Genomic DNA, 16632 nt, shown 5'->3' with positions numbered 1-16632 from the left:
TGTGCTGCTACCATGTTGTGTTGCTACCATGTTGTTGTCATGTGGTGTTGCTACCATGCTGTGTTGTCATGTGTTGCTGCCATGCTATGTTGTTGTCTTAGGGCTCTCTTGATGTAGTGCTGTGGTGTCTCTCTTGTCGTGATGTGTGATTTGTCCTATATGTTTAATCCCAGTTCCCTTCCCTGCCGGAGTTCTTTTGCCTTTTGGTAGGCCGTCATTGTAAATAAAATGGTGTTATTAACTGAATTGCCGGGTTAGCCAATGTACAATCATTGGATAATAAAGTAGACGAACTACAAGCATGTATAATCCTACAAATATGTAATATCTTATGTTTCACCGAGTCGTAGCTGAATGACGAGATGAAAAACATACAGCTGGTGGGTTTTACACCTTTTCGGCAGGATAGAACAGCCGCCTCTGGTAAGACAAGGGGTGGCGGTCTATGTATATTTGTAAACAACAGCTGGTGCGCGAAATCTAAGGAAGTCTCAAGATTTTTCTCGCCTGAGGTATAGTATCTCATGATAAGCTGTAGACCACACTATTTTACCAAGTTAGCTTTCATCTACATTCATCATAGCTGTCTAATTACCACCACAAACTGATGCTGGCACTAAGACCTCACTCAATGAGCTGGAAACATCCATTAGCAAACAAGAAGATGCTCATCCAAAGGTTGCGCACCTGGTGGTTGGGGACTTTAATGCCTGGAAACTTAAATCCGTTTTACCTCATTTCTACCAGTATGTTAAATGTGCAACCAGAGGGAAAAAACTCTAGACCACCTTTACTCCACAAACAGAGACGCGTACAAAACTCTCCCTCGCACTCCATTTGGCAAATCTGACCATAACTCTATCCTCCTGATTCCAGCATACAAACAAAAACTAAAGCAGAAAGCACAAGTGACTCGGTAAATAAAAAAGTTGTCAGATAAAGCAGATGTGAGTAAGACCTTTAAACAGGTCAACATTTACAAGGCTGTAGAGCCAGACAGATTTCCAGGACTAGTACTCGAAGCATGCGCTGACCAACTGGCAAGTGTCTTCACTAACATTTTCAACCTGTCTCTGAATGAGTCTGTAATACCAACATGTTTCAAGCAGACCACCTTAGTCCCTGTGCCCAAGAACACTACGGTAACCTGCCTAAATGACTACCGACCCATAGCACTCACGTCTGTAGCCATGAAGTGCTTTGAAAGGCTGGTCATGGCTCACGTCAACACAATTATCCCAGAAACCCTAGACCCACTCCAATTTGCATACCGCACCAACAGATCCACAGATTATGCAAGATCTATTGCACTCCACACTGCCCTTTCCCACCTTGACAAAAGGAACACATATGTGAGAATACTCTTCATTGACTACAGCTCAGCATTCAACACCATAGTGCCCTCAAAGCTCATCACCAAGCTAAGGACTCTGGGACTAAACACCTCCCTCTGCAACTGGATCCTGTACTTCCTGATGGCTGCCCCCAGGTGGTAAAGGTAGGTAACAACACGTCTGCCACGCTGATCCTCAACACAGGGGCCCCTCAGGGATGCGTGCTTAGCCCCCTCCTGTACTCCCTGTTTACTCATGACAGCACGGCCAGGCACGACTCCAACACCATCATTACATTTTCCGATGACACAACAGTGTAAGCCTGATCACCGACAATTATGAGACAGCCAATTGGGAGGAGGTCAGAGACCTGGCAGCGTGGTGCCAGGACAACAACCTCGCCCTCAATGTGAGCAAGACAAAGGAGCTGATCGTGGACTACAGGAAAAGGTGGGCCGAACAGGCCCCCATTAATATCGACGGGGCTGTAGTGGAGCGGGTCGAGAGTTTCAAGTTCCTTGGTGTCCACATCACCAACGAACTATCATGGTCCAAACACACCAAGACAGTTGTGAAGAGGGCACGACAACACCTTTTACCCCTCAGGAGACTGAAAAGATTTGGCATGGGTCCCCAGATCCTCAAAAAGTTCTACAGCTGCACCATCGAGAACATACTGACCAGTTGCATCACCGCCTGGTATGGCAACTGCTCGGCATCTGACCGTAAGGCGCTACAGAGGGTAGTGCGTACGGCCCAGTACATCACTGGGACTCTATACTAGGCGGTGTCAGAGGAAAGCCCACAAAATGGTCAAAGACTCTAATCACCCAAGTCATGGACGGTTTCTCTGCTACCGCATGGCAAGCGGTACCAAAACGCCAAGTCTAAGACCAAAAGGGTCCTTAACATCCTGAACAATTAATCAAATGGCCACCGACCTATTTACATTGATTTGTTATCTGCATAATGAATGTATTTGTTATGTGTCAATTAATGGGGAGGATGAGCTTTGTGTATGGAAAGTTACTGTGAGAGAAAAGGGGAACATAATGTATGTCCAAATTCTGTTGAGTATGGTGAACAGAAGGTCACTAAGCATCATGGAGAAGGTGGGTGTGACTTTTCTTCACAGATCAGAATCCTGGTCCTTCTCTCCATCATAAGAATTGCAGTTCTCCTCTGCTGTCTGACCATATTCATCATCATCTACACCACCAGGACATAGAGTAGTCACTATCTGGCCAAGTTGCAAAGTCAAAAGACCCGCCTAGTTCTCCAATTTATCTTCGAAAATCAAATTTGAAAACTTTAAATGAAGACCAAAAGGCTCCGTTTTGTTTTCATAAATGTTTAGAACATAGACCATTTTGATCTTGCAGTAGGAAATAGATAAAGCTAAGGCCAATGTCAGAAGAGGTTTTTATCACTATTCAATTTAAATTAAATGTAAAAAATGTAATATACACAATAAATCTAATGTTCCATTTCCTGTTGTTGTTAATATTGTCTGACCTTAGGCACATTTTCTGAGATGTCGTGTCATTTCAAACATATTGGGACCTTGTGTAGAGGAGTGGCCAGTAAGAAACACATCACTTCCTGTTGTGACAGGAAGGAGCGGCTCAGTGTTGAGTGAGACCTGCTGAGGTGAAAATTACATGGCTCTCGATGACTATCACGCTGGGATGAAATGGCCTTTGTATGTTACGCTCTCTTATAGAAGTGCCATAAAATAAATGAATGCTTAGCACCTATGCATTTATATTTACTATCAATTTACTTATTGTTTTCTCTTTTTCAGTAATGATTAGTCTTGTCCCAGTAATAGTATGTTTCACCAGTCGTAATGTTCCTGCCAACAGATGCTATGGATGGTGAAGCACTTGTGGGGTTTGGGCTGAGGGACACCACCAGTAACTTTCCACTGTGCGTCATTATCTCCCTATTGAAAATGAGCAACCTGGGCCACAGGATGTCTGGCATTCAGCTCTCACCACACCACTCAGTGCATCAAAACCACACATTTGCTTTTCACACCTCTCTTCATCTGTTCATCTGGTCGAAACACCAGACCCCGCTGCTCAATAAGATTAGTGTGTAAAGAAAACAAACAAGGCCATTTTCATTCTCAAGCATTCAGCAAGTGTACAAAGCCCAGCTCTGACTCACGAACTCAATACATAATGACTTCAGTTTACAATGCTATTTATTCATGCTTACAATAGGTGCAAACACAGGGATTTGGCAAAAGCATATACAAAAAACGTACAAGCAATATGCTAGGTAATATATGCTAGGAAGACATATTCCCCTCCAGTGACTGTCCTTTGCTTTATCTATTTATTTGTGTTATAGAGGAGGATGTAAATGATGAGGCAGCATAGGAGAACTCCATTTCTTATGATGGAGAGAGGGAACAGGATTCCTATCTGGGATGCAAAGTCACCACCATCAAAGTCCAACGTGATCCCGTTCCCAAACAGTATCTCCCCACATGAGGTCACTGCCTAGTAGTAAGTCCCAGCATCAGAGAGGCTGAGGTTCCTCTTGGGGAGGTTGTAGACACAGCTCTGTATATGAGACCCAGCCTCAGGGCTCTTCTCACACTGATCACTCCTGCCTCCATGGGTGTAAATGATTCCTGGATGTGATACACCTGAGCCATGTCTGATCCAATAGACACTGTGTTCTCCTGCACAGGTCTCAGTGTGTATTGTACAGTTCAGAGTCACAGAGTCTCCTGGCTGGACTGTCTCAAACACAGCCTCCTGAACAACATGCTGGGTCTTGGTATGTGCACCGTTCATTGCACATAAAAACAGAAAGGTTCTACTGAATAAAAATATTGAATTAAATATTCATTATAAGATTATAATAAACAAAGATTCTGACAAGGCCACGTAATTGAACTTCTGAAATACTTATCCTCATGAATCAGAAATATACCAGTCCCGAAATTCGTGGGGTCATAATCGCGTTCACGACAGTAATATATCCCCACGTCTGACACCATGGCATCTGAAATAGTCCTCACAAAAAGGCTCTTGCTCCTCCCCGCAGCAAACCGAGGTTATTAAACTCCCAATTGAATGTAACTGTGTTGGAGGAAGCATAAAGACTTAGCATTAACATTGGAGCGTGTTCAACTGTGAGCTTACACCATTAGCGGTAGACTGTGGTAAGCACGTCAGAAATGAAGCGATCTAAATGAACTGTTCCAGGGATGAAGGTCTTCCAAACATCAGTCTCAGTGACAGCAGTATTACTGTTTTTTCTGACTGTTTCCCCATCCTCTCCTTCTCCCCCGTCCTATTTCAACTCTTTCTTCTCCTCCTCCTCTTCCTCCTCCTCGTCCTCCTCTAGTTCTCACCCCTCTGACTCGCTGTCCAACATTGGCCACCATTGTTGTCCAAACCAAATGTTTACATGTGGCCTATTTATAGTGGTCAAGCTCTGATTTGTAAGTGAATTCATAATCTAAAAGTGTTTTCACGTCAACGTGGAAAGGCAATTGGCGAAATAGTGTAGCAATGTAGAGATCAATGTTTACAGTTTTGCTAGAAGTGTGTTATTAAACTGCACACTGGGTGTAAAGCAATCAGTTGTGTTTACAGTCTTGCAAAAAGTGTGTTATAGAATTGCAAACTGAGTGTAAAGCAGAGAACGAATGCATTGGCTACAAGTGTTAATGGTTTCAGGGATAGTGCTTCAAGAATCACTGTTAGTGTTTAAAGCATTCAGAAAAAAACTGTAATAAAGTATACACATATCATAGTTCAAGCATGTACTGTAACAAGTCCATAATAGTTACACGGTGAACACCATGAACACACAATATAAACAACATGACCAAAAGTATGTATCGGCCCAGAAGCGGCATCGGGTGTCAACTCAGCCCGGAATCAAAATGAACGACTGCCCAGAATCGGCCCAAGTGCATCGGACCGTTTCTGTCTACCAGAATTCAGCCGACTTTTAAATAAATGTATACAAAATTACCCGATTCAGTCATTTTAAATATTACTATTATACATACAAATTATACCCATCCACAAAAAATGTTGTGTCGGAGGAAACACCATACACCTGGTGACCGTGCATGCGCCTAGCCTGCCACAGGAGTCGCTACAGCGCGATGGGACAAGGACAATTGTGCGTCACCTCATGGGTCTCCCGGTCACAGCCAGCAAGAGCCTTGAACCAGGATCTGTAGCAACGCAGTTTGCACTGTGAGGCAGTGTCTTAGACCGCTGGGCCCCTTGGGAGGTTCCATCCACAAAGTTGTAATGCTTATCAATTGCCTTGAACAAAGTATAAAAATACTAAAAATACTACATATGACTCAAAGAATTTCATTTAAATGTTAATTCTATTTTTTGATCACAGAAACAATGAGGAAAATATGGAAAAATAAATAATGAAATGTTAAATATATAAAACAGTCTGTGTAATCATCTGCCAGAGAGTAGCCCCAATCGGCCCGAGCCCCAAGTAATATATAAATTTGGGCCAGATAACTCTCACCGGAATCGGCCCGAGCCCCTAGTAATATATACATTTGGGCCAGATAACTCTCACCGGAATCGGTCGTTGCACCAATTCATCCCAAAGGTGTTCGATGGGATTGTGGTCAAAGCTCTGTGCAGGCCAGTCAAGTTCTTCCACACCGATCTTGAGAAACCATTTTGGTATGGACCTCGTTTTGTGCACAGGGGCATTGTCAGATCTTAATTTGAGCTGTATCCTGCCGGAACAGGATCCGGCACCTCTCAGATTTGACTTTGTTTGTTCCGGCACCTATTTGCCCGGATACCTCTCGCGGCATTAATTATTAATTGTTTCACTATTCGCACTGTAGACGTTCTAATAAAAGCAATCTGCGTTAAATCAAATTGCCCCCCAGAAAGACCATAATGTAAAAGTGCTGTAAATATTCTGTGTAATCATCCTATCCTGTCACACTGATTCCAGACCTGCTCTCTTCTTTGTACATAAGTTATGGGGAGGGCCGGTGTTATAAGTAACTGATCTTGACACAGGTCTTGGTAGTGGTGGTCAGCTAGTGAAGAGGTCCCTACATAATCACATCATTTAGCGTAGGCTTAGTCGTCTCACTACTGAATTTGAATCGTGGGAAAACCCCCCCAAAAAATGGGTAAGAAAAGACAATCGAGTTTGATGACAATTTTCAAGTCGAAAAATCCAGAGAAAGATGGTGAATCGAACCTAGAATGAGCCAGAGAACTGTTAATGCCGGAGGAGAGGAGTGAGGGGCAAACTGTTCCTGATGGTGATGCCTTAGCTAGCATCACTGCTAATCTTGCCAGTTCAGCATCACCACTGGCACCTCCACTAGCTAGTAGGGCTGCTAGCGAGTCAGACTCAGCGGGAGATGGAGATCTGGGGGAGGGGGTCAATGCATCCCCTGGCGAAGTGCTCGGAGCAGGTGTAATTTGCAGTTCAAGTACAAGCAAATGTATAACCCCTGGCTTGTCATTCATAATTTCAAAGTTGGGCTGTACAACATGCAAAGGTAGGGAGCTTGGGTCTCGAAACGACTGGAGGGATTAAACTAGCAAAAGAGTGGGTGGAATGTACAGTAGGTTAACATCCTACGCCTCAGAAGTAAAACATACAATTTTAAAAAACAAAACAAATACCCCTCGGAAAAAAAGATTTGCCCAAACCAAGGCGCATTTGGTGGCAGCAAGCCTTGTAGATAAGGCTAAAGAGGACACCCAGGTTATTGTTATTAACACTCAAAATGAAAAAATAGACACTACAGCCAGAGTCTTCCGAACAGCCTTAGAAGGAGGCTAAATGTCACAGCCACCGGCCCACTCAAGGCTTTGAGCAAGCAATGGACTCTCAGAAGTTAAATATGATTTGTTGTATGGAGAGTCATTGTGTGGAGGTTTTGAAAACAATGTTAGGACATGTTTTGTACTGTGAAGGTAATCTGAATATACTTTTTTTCCTACATACTTTTGTATATATAGTGTACCTGGCCTTACCTGCTGGAAATAACAGAGGGCTGGAAAGACAGTTTCGTCATTATCTTCTTCATGTGTAGACTAGTCGTTCTGTCTGTCAGATTACAGTGACTGTCTTACATGGCTGGAGTGTTGGGCCCAGGCCAGGACTGATTGGCTATTTTGAGACCAACAGAGAAGGATGAGGACAGCCTACTCTATCATAGTCCTACTTCAAACAGTGAACTCTGAAGTTATGAATAATAAATAGTCATGAATAAAGACATGAATAATCACATGGTTAATAAAATTCTATATCAAGGCCATCAGACTGCTAAACAGCAATCACTAACTCGGAGAGGCTGCTGCCTACATTGAGACCCAATCACTGGATAAATGCATCATTAGTCAGTTTAAACAATGCCACTTTAACCTCTCTGGTACAAGTGGGACGCTAGTGTCCCACCTCGACAACAGACAATGAAATTGCAGGGTGCCAAATTCAAAACAACAGAAATCCCATAATTAAAATTCCTCAAACATACAATTATTATCCACCATTTTTTTAAAACTTCTTGTAAATCCAACCACAGTGTCCAATTTCAAAAAGGCTTTACTACGAAAGCACACCAAATGATTATGTTAGGTCAGCACCTAGTCAGAGAAAACCATACAGCCATTTTTCCAGCCAAAGAGAGGAGTCACAAAAAGCAGAAATAGAGATTAAATAAATCACTACCCTTTGATGATCTTCATCAGATGGCACTCATAGGACTTCATGTTACACAATACATGTATGTTTTGTTCGATAAAGTTCACATTTATATCCAAAAATCTCAGTTTACATTGGCGCGTTATGGTCAGAAATGCATTGTCTCAAACAAACATCCGGTGAAAGTGCCGAGAGCCACATCAAATTACAGAAATACTCATCATAAACATTGATAAATGATAGAAGTGTTAAACAAACGAATAAAGATAAACGTCTCCTTAATGCAACCGCTGTGTCAGATTTCAAAAAGGCTTTACGGAGAAAGCACACTTTGCGATTATGTTAGGTCTGCACCTAGCCACAGAGACCCATACAGCCATTTGTGTGTCACAAAAGTCAGAAATAGCACTAAAATTAATCACTTACCTTTGATGATCTTCATCTGATGGCACTCCCAGGTCTCCATGTTAGACAATAAATGTTCGTTTTGTTCGATAATGTCCCTCTTTATGACCAAATACTTCCTTTTTGTTCACGCGTTTTGTCCAGTAATCCGAATGCTTAAGGCGCGTGTACTAAGTCCAGACAAAACGTTTTTAAAAAGTACAATAAAAGTTAGTAGAAACATGCCAAACGATGTTTAAAATCAATCCTCCGGTTGTTTTTGTCATAAATAATAAATCATATTTCAACCGGACAAAAGCTTTGTCAGTAGGAAAAGAGAAACAAGAAAGCCGTGTTCCCGATCAGGCGCATGGCTGATGAATGGAAATTTCCACTGGCCACTGATTGAAAGTGCTGTAACTCCCTCATTTTTCAGAGTAAAAGCCTGAAACAATGACTAAAGACTGGCCACATGTAGAGGAAGCCACAGAGCTTGTGAACTGGGTCCTAAGTCTTTGTATGGTGGATAGGCTTTCTATGGAAAAACAGCCTTTCAAAATAATAGTACTTCCTGGTTGGATTGTCCTCGGGTTTTCGCCTGCCATATCAGTTCTGTTATACTCACAGACATTATTCTAACAGTTCTGGAAGTTATAGAGTGTTGTCTATCCAAATATACTAATTATATGCATGTCCTATCATCTGGGCCTGAGTAGCATGCAGTTTAATATGGGCACGCTTTTCATCCAAAATTCCGAATACTGCCCCCTACCCTAGTGAAGTTAAATAATGGCACGTTAATAATGTTTACATATCTTACATTACTCATATCACATGTATATACTGTATTTTACACCATCTATTGCACCTAGCCTATGCCACTCGGCCATCGCTCATCCATATGTACATATTCTCATTCACCCCTTTAGATTTGTGTGTATTAGGTTGTTGTTGGGGAATTGTTAGATATTACTGCACTGTCAGAACTAGAAGCACAAGCATTTCGCTACACTCGCATTAACATCTGCTGACCATGTGTATGTGACCAATAGAATTTGATTAATTTGATTTGAAGGTGGACTCCAATCAAGTTGTAGAAACATCTCAAGGATGATCAGTGGAAACAGGATGCACCTGAGCTCAATTTCAAGTCTCATAGCAAGTAGTCTGAATACTTCTGTAAATTAGGTATTTCTGTTTTAAATTTGTAATACATTTGCAAAAAACTGTTTTTGCTTTGTCATTCTCGGGTATTGTGTGTAGATTGATGAGGGGAAAGAATGAATAATCCATTTTAGAATAATAAAATGTGGGAAAAGGGAAAGGGTCTTAATACTTTGTTAATGCACTTTATGTAAGTGTCACTTCTGCTTCCTGTAAATCGACATTGTGGTCCAATACCAACTACTACGCCCCCTACTACTTCCCCTACATTTTGACCTCACTGTGTTCTCAGGGTGAATTAAGAGATGTTTTCTGATTCTCAGGCAGACAGCGCAGAATATATCTACAAACAGAATGGCCAGAACCTTCCTACAAGCTTTACTGCTCTATGGATTGAGTAAGTAAGCTACTGCTAATTAACATCGAGACTAAAATTTATTGTATCATCTGTCCTAGAACCAAAGATGAGTGCATTGCATGATAACGTTTAGTGCACCACTTTTTTCTAACATGTACATGTGATATCACCGATTATAGTCAATAACGTAGGACTTTGTTCTTTGTATTTCAGCTTTGGTCTCTGTTTTGGATTCTCAGTCTCAGACTATGGTGGTCCGTATTGGGGATACCATCTCCTTGCAGTGCTCCAATGTTACAACAGTTGTGGGACACACAGCATGGTTCAAGCAAGTCAACGGATCAGAGCCTGTGTGCATCTCGTCTATGTACGGCTTTAATTCAACACCTTATCTCCACAATGGTTTTCAAAGGAGCCATTTGGAAATGTTCAGCAACCACACCACTGTCTTTCTCAAAATCACAAAAGTGGAAATAGCTGACTGTGGTCTGTATTTCTGTGGATTGTTTCCACAGAGCCACATGTTCTTTGTCAACGCAACATATCTAAAAATCAAAGGTACGTTTTCAATTATTTATCTGGCTTTTGATACATTAGAAAATGTTTAGCAAGCTAATCATGAGTTATCATGAAACAAAGGCAGACCATTGATGGACATATTTTGTAGAATTCTATTTAGAAAAAAAGACTTCTCTATTCTTACACATCTCAATGTTACAGGGCACAATGGTGGTGAGGAAAACCCAGAGTCATCTAAAGATGGTGAGTTTCTTTTTCTTTCTCATGCAGATTCAAAGCCATGTTTCAAAAAGGAATCAAAAAACACAAACATGTTTTTGCTCTGTCACAGAATGATTTGATTCCATTTCATGTATTAGGAGAGTGTAATGGAACTATCAGTCCTGTAGCAGAGGGTGATGACATAGCAGAGGATGATGATGGAACCATGTGCCTCCTTCCCCTGGTTGTGATCCTGGGTGTTGTGACTGCTGTTCTACTGATAGTCATTCTCATCCTGGTCCTCAAGATCAGACGAGACTCAAAAACACACAACACAGGTACAATGGAGGACCATAAACGTTTTCAGCAAGGCGCATGTGTCATATTTTAGATTCTAAATTGTGAAAAAACCACATGCACAGGATATTTATCTCTGACCAAATGTCTGTACGGTAACACAGAGTAAAATGTATGTTTAAACAACTGTTTGTGTCCTGACCCAAATAATGATGTTCTTATTCAGATATCGGGGCTCAACTGCAGCCACAAAATAGCCAGGTAATAGAAACTGTTATATTTACTTGTTTTCGTACATTAACAGTACTTGATTAGAGTTGTGTGTTTTGTTGAGATTTGTTTGATATGTGTCGTCTTATTATATGTTTTCTACAGGTTCCGGATCAGGACCCGGATTCTCTGAACTACACAGCACTGAGTTTCTGTCAGAAGAGGTCCAGAAATAAGAAGACACCTAAAGGTCAAATGATGGAGATGGAGTCAAATGTTGTTTATGCTGCGACAAGATAATGTCAAATGTTTTAATGTTTACATTTACATTTACATTTAAGTCATTTAGCAGACGCTCTTATCCAGAGCGACTTACAAATTGGTGCATTCACCTTATGACCTCCAGTGGAACAGTAGTGCATCTAAATCTTTTCAGGGGGAGGGGGGGTGAGAGGGATTACTTTATCCTATCCTAGGTATTCCTTAAAGAGGTGGGGTTTCAGGTGTCTCCGGAAGGTGGTGTTGATATCAGTGTAGCACTGATGAAGAACGAATATAATCTTTAGAATATTTTTCCCCTTGTAATATAGAATTTACTGATTGTTGTTGTGGTGCTCTGTAACCCAATAGAGCTCGCCAGCTTTTAGTCCTAAAAAAACAGAAATTAGTTAGCCGTTGGTCAAAGACTATGGGAAGATTAATGGGGTTTTTGGAGAGTTTTTGGATAAACAACAGAAATAAGGTCTGAGGTTAACACAGGCTTAGGAGATCTGATACATTTTGTTTAGTCAGTTAACATGACCTTTATGAATTATGAAGCTTTTATGTGCTTTTTTGGTTACATAAATGCTTAAAAATTCTTAAAGTGACGTAAGCTAATGACGATGATCTCACAGAACACAATCATATAAGATTTCCTAAACCTGTGTTATCCACAGACCTTATTTGCAGCGTTTATCCAAAACACTTACCAAACCCCATTTATTTCCCCATAAACTTTGATCCTCTTGAGACAGCAGCTATGGTTGGGGCTAGAGGTGCTACTACCGTGTTGTGCTGCTGCCATGTTCTTTCGCTACCATGTTGTCGTCATGTTGTGTTGCTATCATGCTGTGTTGTTGTCTTCATGTATCTTTATGTAGTGTTGTGGTGTCTCTCTTGTCATGATGTGTGTTTTGTCCAACATTTATTTTTAATCCCAGCCCTCGTCCCCGCAGGAGGCCTTTTTCCTCTAGGTAAGCCGTCATTGTAAATAAGAATTTGTTCTTAATTAAAACTTCTTACGGCTGAAATCCCATTAACCTGTTGAGTGTAGGGGGTGGTATTTTGATGTTTGGATGAAAAACGTACCCAAATGAAACTGCCTATTTCTCAGGCCCAGAAGCTAGAATATGCATATAATTGTCAGATTAGGATAGAAAACACTCTAACGTTTCCAAAACGGTCAAAATATTGTCTGTGGGTATAACAGAACTGATATTGCAGGCGAAAACCTGAGGAAAATCCAACAAGGAAGTGCCTAAGAGAAACGAATCTCCCTGTTCCATTGCATGCCTTCCTTCCATTTAAAGGGATATCAACCAGATTCCTTTCCCTATGGCTTACACATGGAGTGAACAGTCTTTAGACATAGTTTCAGCCTTTTATTTGGAAAAATTAGCGAGAATGATCACATTCTATCAGTGGGTGGCTTGGTGTCACCAGAGTTTTGCATGCTCAACAGCTTAGAGCAGACATTTTCTCTCTCTCTCCTATTGAAAAAGCTGTTGGTTGAAATATTATCGATTATTTATTGTAAAAACAACCTGAGGATTGAATACAAAAAAACGTTTGACATGTTTCTACGAACTTTACGGATACTATTTGGAATTTTCGTCTGCCCCGTCGTGACTGCTCGAGCCTGTGGATTTCTGAACAAAACGCACCAACCAAATAGAGGTATTTTGGATCTTTATCGAACAAAAGGAACATTTATTGTGTAACTGGGAGTCTCGTGAGTGCAAACATCCAAAGATCCTCAAAGGTAAGCGATTCATTTTATTACTTTTCTGACTTTCGTGACCAATCTGCTTTGCTGCTAGCTGTTTGTAATATTTTGTCTGCTGAGAGAGATGTCCTTACATAAACTCTTGGTTTGCTTTCGCTGTAAAGCTTTTTTGAAATCTGACACACCAGGTGGATTAACAACAAGCTAAGCTGTGTTTTGCTATATTGCACTTGTGATTTCATGAAAATTAAATCTTTTTTGTAATTTCATTTGAATTTGGAGCTCTGTAATTTAGCGGATGTTGACGAAAATGATCCTGCTAACGGGATGGGTGCGCCAAGAAGTTTTAACGGGATCGATTTGACAACAGCCAGTGAAAGTACAGGGCGCCAAATTCAAACAACAGAAATCTCTTAATTAAAATTCCTCAAACATACAAGTATTATACACCATTTTAAAGATAAACATCTTGTTAATCCCACCACAGTGTCCGACTTCAAAAAGGCTTTACAACAAAAGCATACCATGCGATTATGTTAGGTCAGTGCCTAGTCACAGAAAAACACAGCCATTTTTTCCAGCCGAAGAGAGGTCACAAAAAGCAGAAATAGAGATAAAATGAATCACTAACCTTTGATGATCTTCATCAGATGACACTCATAGGACTTCATGTTACACAATACATGTATGTTTTGTTCGATAAAGTTCATATTTATTATCCAAAAATCTCAGTTTACATTGACGCGTTAGGTTCAGTAATGTTTTGCTTCCAAAACATCTGGTAATTTTGCAGAGAGCCACATCAATTTACAGAAATACTCATCATAAATGTTGATGAAAATACAAGTGTTATGCATGGAATTAAAGATATACTTCTCCTTAACCTCTTTGCTTCTACTCGGGACGCTTGCGTCCCATCTAGAGCTCTGGAAATGCAAATGCGCTACGCTAAATGCTAATAGTATTAGTTAAAACTCAAACGTTCATTAAAATACACATGCAGGGTATTGAATTAAAGCTACACTCGTTGTGAATCCAGGCAACAAGTCAGATTTTTAAAATGCTTTTCGGCGAAAGCATGAGAAGCTATTATCTGATAGCATGTAACACCACAAAAGACCCGCAGGGGACGTAAACAAAATAATTAGCATATTCGGCGCTACACAAACCGCACAATAAAATAGAAAACATTCATTACCTTTGACCATCTTCTTTGTTGGCACTCCTATTTTATTTTTTTTATTTTATTTCACCTTTATTTAACCAGGTAGGCTAGTTGAGAACAAGTTCTCATTTGCAACTGCGACCTGGCCAAGATAAAGCATAGCAGTGTGAACAGACAACACAGAGTTACACATGGAGTAAACAATTAACAAGTCAATAACACAGTAGAAAAAAAATGGGCAGTCTATATACAATGTGTGCAAAAGGCATGAGGAGGTAGGCGAATAATACAATTTTGCAGATTAACACTGGGGTGATAAATGATGTAATCATGTACAGGTAGAGATATTGGTGTGCAAAAGAGCAGAAAAGTAAATAAATAAAAATAAAAAAAAAGGTATAAAAACAGTATGGGAATGAGGTAGGTGAAAATGGGTGGGCTATTTACCAATAGACTATGTACAGCTGCAGCGATCGGTTAGCTGCTCGGATAGCTGATGTTTGAAGTTGGTGAGGGAGATAAAAGTCTCCAACTTCAGCGATTTTTGCAGTTCGTTCCAGTCACAGGCAGCAGAGAACTGGAACGAAAGGCGGCCAAATGAGGTGTTGGCATTAGGGATGATCAGTGAGATACACCTGCTGGAGCGTGTGCTACGGATGGGTGTTGCCATCGTGACCAGTGAACTGAGATAAGGCGGAGCTTTACCTAGCATGGACTTGTAGATGACCTGGAGCCAGTGGGTCTGGCGACGAATATGTAGCGAGGGCCAGCCGACTAGAGCATACAAGTCGCAGTGGTGGGTGGTATAAGGTGCTTTGGTGACAAAACGGATGGCACTATGATAGACTGCATCCAGTTTGCTGAGTAGAGTGTTGGAAGCCATTTTGTAGATGACATCGCCGAAATCGAGGATCGGTAGGATAGTCAGTTTTACTAGGGTAAGCTTGGCGGCGTGAGTGAAGGAGGCTTTGTTGCGGAATAGAAAGCCGACTCTTGATTTGATTTTCGATTGGAGATGTTTGATGTGAGTCTGGAAGGAGAGTTTGCAGTCTAGCCAGACACCTAGGTACTTATAGATGTCCACATATTCAAGGTCGGAACCGTCCAGGGTGGTGATGCTAGTCGGGCATGCGGGTGCAGGCAGCGATCGGTTGAAAAGCATGCATTTGGTTTTACTCGCGTTTAAGAGCAGTTGGAGGCCACGGAAGGAGTGCTGTATGGCATTGAAGCTCGTTTGGAGGTTAGATAGCACAGTGTCCAATGACGGGCCGAAAGTATATAGAATGGTGTCGTCTGCGTAGAGGTGGATCAGGGAATCGCCCGCAGCAAGAGCAACATCATTGATATATACAGTGAAAAGAGTCGGCCCGAGAATTGAACCCTGTGGCACCCCCATAGAGACTGCCAGAGGACCGGACAGCATGCCCTCCGATTTGACACACTGAACTCTGTCTGCAAAGTAATTGGTGAACCAGGCAAGGCAGTCATCCGAGAAACCGAGGCTATTGAGTCTGCCGATAAGAATATGATGATTGACAGAGTCGAAAGCCTTGGCGAGGTCGATGAAGACGGCTGCACAGTACTGTCTTTTATCAATGGCGGTTATGATATCGTTTAGTACCTTGAGCGTGGCTGAGGTGCACCCGTGACCGGCTCGGAAACCAGATTGCACAGGGGAGAAGGTACGGTGGGATTCGAGATGGTCAGTGACCTGTTTGTTGACTTGGCTTTCGAAGACCTTAGATAGGCAGGGCAGGATGGATATAGGTCTATAGCAGTTTGGGTCCAGGGTGTCTCCCCCTTTGAAGGGGGATGACTGCGGCAGCTTTCCAATCCTTGGGGATCTCAGACGATATGAAAGAGAGGTTGAACAGGCTGGTAATAGGGGTTGCGACAATGGCGGCAGATAGTTTCAGAAATAGAGTCCAGATTGTCAAGCCCAGCTGATTTGTACGGGTCTAGGTTTTGCAGCTCTTTCAGAACATCTGCTATCTGGATTTGGGTAAAGGAGAACCTGGAGAGGCTTGGGCGAGGAGCTGCGGGGGGGGCGGAGCTGTTGGCCGAGGTTGGAGTAGCCAGGCGGAAGGCATGGCCAGCCGTTGAGAAGTGCTTATTGAAGCTTTCAATAATCGTGGATTTATCGGTGGAGGTGAGGAGGTGCTCTTGTTCTCCATGGACTTCACAGTGTCCCAGAACTTTTTGGAGTTGGAGCTACAGGATGCAAACTTCTGCCTGAAGAAGCTGGCCTTAGCTTTCCTGACTGACTGCGTGTATTGGTTCCTGACTTCCCTGAACAGTTCCATATCACGGGGGCTATTCGATGCTA

At 41.8% G+C, this 16632-nt stretch overlaps 1 pseudogene; it reads right to left on the bottom strand.

Annotated features, from left to right (window-relative positions):
- Window positions 1-2463: 2463 nt before the first annotated feature.
- LOC115133852 (uncharacterized) lies at window positions 2464-8487 on the bottom strand (annotated as a pseudogene).
- Between the last annotated feature and the right edge of the window lie 8145 nt (window positions 8488-16632).

The sequence above is a fragment of the Oncorhynchus nerka genome, linkage group LG8 (genome assembly GCF_034236695.1).
Source record: "Oncorhynchus nerka isolate Pitt River linkage group LG8, Oner_Uvic_2.0, whole genome shotgun sequence".
NCBI classification, from domain to species: Eukaryota; Metazoa; Chordata; class Actinopteri; order Salmoniformes; family Salmonidae; genus Oncorhynchus; species Oncorhynchus nerka.
The sequence above is the reverse complement of the archived record's forward strand: the minus strand, read 5'-3'. Positions and strand labels throughout refer to the sequence as shown.